The following is a 2,657-nucleotide window of genomic DNA, read 5'->3' as shown; positions in this document are numbered from 1 at the left end:
GGGGGGGGGGGGGGGGGGGCGAGCTGTTGGCCGGGGTTGGAGTAGCCAGGAGGAAGGCATGGCCACCGCTGAAAAATGCTTATTGAAATTTTCAATTATCATGGATTTATCGGTGGTGACCGAGTTACCTAGCCCAGTGCAGTGGGCAGCTGGGAGGAGGTGCTCTTGTTCTCCATGGACTTTACAGTGTCCCAAAACGTTTGGAGTTAGAGCTACAGGATGCAAATTTCTGCTTGAAAAGCTAGCCTTTTGCTTTCCTGACTGACTGCGTGTATTGGTTTCCTGACTTCCCTGAACAGTTGCATATCACAGGAACTATTCGATGCTATTGCAGTCCGCCACAGGATGTTTTTGTGCTGGTCAAGGGCAGTCAGGTCTGGAGTGAACCAAGGGCTATATCTGTTCTTAGTTCTGGCATTTTTTGAGCGGGGCATGTTATCTAAGATGGTGAGGAAATTTACTTTTAAAGAAGACCAGGCATCCTCGACTGACGGGATAAGGTCAATATCCTTCCAGGATACCCGGCCAGGTCGATTAGAAAGGCCTGCTCGCAGAAGTGTTTATAGGAGCGCGTTTGACAGTGATGAGGGGTGGTCGTTTGACCGCGGACCCATAGCGGATACAGGCAATGAGGCAGTGATCGCTGAGATCCTGATTGAAAACAGCAGAGGTGTATTTGGAGGGCAAGATGTGTTGAGATGTTTGGATGATGTGTCGGATAGATGTGTGGAGATGTTGGATAGATTGTCGATAGTGTGTTGGAGATGTATTGGATAGATGTGTCGTAGATGTGTTGGAGATGTATTGGATAGATGTGTCGGATAGATGTGTTGGAGATGTATTGGATAGTGGTGGGATAGATGTTTGGAGATGTAATTCGGATAGATGTGTCGGATAAGATGTGTTGGAGATGTATTGGATAGATGTTTCGAATAGATGTGTTGGAGATGTATTGGATAGATTGTGTTGAGATGTATTGGATAGAATGTGTTGGACTGATTATTGGATAGATGTGTTTGGAGATGTGTTGGAATAGATGTGTTGGAAGATGTATTGGATAGATGTGTTGATAGATGTGTTGGATCAGATTGGTGTGGATAGATCGTGTTGGGATTAGATGTGTTGTTATAGATGTGTTGAACTAGATAGATGTGGTTAGATAATGTGTTGGATAGATGTGTTGATGTGTTAGATAGAAGATGTGTCGGAATAGATGTGTTGGAGATGTGATGAGTTTAGTGTGATAGATTGTGGATGTATGTGATGGTTGAGAATGTATTGGATAGATGTGGGGTGTGGAGGGAGAAAGGAGGAGGGAGAAAGGAGGAGGGAGAAAGGAGGAGGGAGAAAGGAGGAGGGAGAAAGGAGGAGGGAGAAAGGAGGAGGGAGAAAAGAAGAGGGGAAAAGGAGGCCATTTAGAAAACTTTTACAGAAGTTCATTGTCTTTTTGTGTTTATATCCAAACTTGCAGTGACTCACTCCCTCTCTCTATCTACCCTTTCCTTTTCTACCTCCCTCCCTCTCTTCCTTATTATCCTCCACACACTCTTTCAATCTCCTGCACCATTACACTCTGCCTCTCACAACCTCTCTCTTCTCTTTCTGTCTTTTTTTCTCTCTCAAACGCACACTTTCTCTTTCTCCATTTCTCCCCTCCTCCCTCTGTCCAATCAACATCCTTCCTTCTGCAGAGTGGCAGAGAGTCTCATGTTTCAGCTCTTGTACGAGGCTGGAGCCTGGAGGTCTTAGCCATGGCTTCCAGGAAAGGTTACCTCCAGGACAGACTTCCCCCAATTCCCAGCAGAGGTAGCGCAGCGCGCCCATCCTCCCCTGCACATGAGACGGCCTATCAATTTACAGGGGGAGTCAGGTTTACTGTAAAACCCCTCTTCTTCTTTATTTTCCCTGGGAGGGAGGGAGGGAGGGAGGGAGGGAGGGAGAGTTCATTTGGACTATTTCTTGAATGGAAAAACATTTTTTTAAAGCCCCTAGGTGAAGTCATAATGTTATTGAAGACAGCTTCTATCACTGTTTTGGCTAAAACACGTTAAGCATGTATGAGTATGACTCATTGTGCAGTATTGCTCTCAGGTGGCAGTGTCAGTCAGTCTTGATTCTTTTGGTCCCTCCACTCCCCTATACTGTAGGGTTACATCCCAAATGGAACCCTACTGCCTATATAGTGCACTACTTTTGGAACACAAGAATAGATCTCAGTGACAAACAAGACTCATTTTATGACTCATCTGTCGCTAATGTCGTCATGGCAACACCTACGCGTTATGAATGGTGCTTGGGAGTTCAACTTGTTTATTACGAATGAAGGTGGTAATAAAGTAAAATAAATAGAAATGTGTGTCTGTAAAATGTTCCATTAAATTGTCTTTGCCATCGGGACATTCAATGTCAGTCTACACCTCTAGGGAATGAAGACGGAACCTGAGTCGCTCGCTCCATCCTGACACCCACCTGACACGTTCAACTGTGGCTGACAATGGTTTTTCAAACGGTCTGTGCTTTAGTAGAGCATTACTGTTTCATTACAAAATAGTAATATAGTATAAAAGAAAATAGTCTATTCATAATATTATAACTTTTACTATATGGATAACAATTTTAAGTTCATGTTTACAAATTAATTTACATCTAGATGTTCC

This window comes from Salvelinus sp. IW2-2015, linkage group LG9 (assembly GCF_002910315.2).
Source record: "Salvelinus sp. IW2-2015 linkage group LG9, ASM291031v2, whole genome shotgun sequence".
In the NCBI taxonomy this organism is placed as follows: Eukaryota; Metazoa; Chordata; class Actinopteri; order Salmoniformes; family Salmonidae; genus Salvelinus; species Salvelinus sp. IW2-2015.
The sequence above is the reverse complement of the archived record's forward strand: the minus strand, read 5'-3'. Positions refer to the sequence as shown.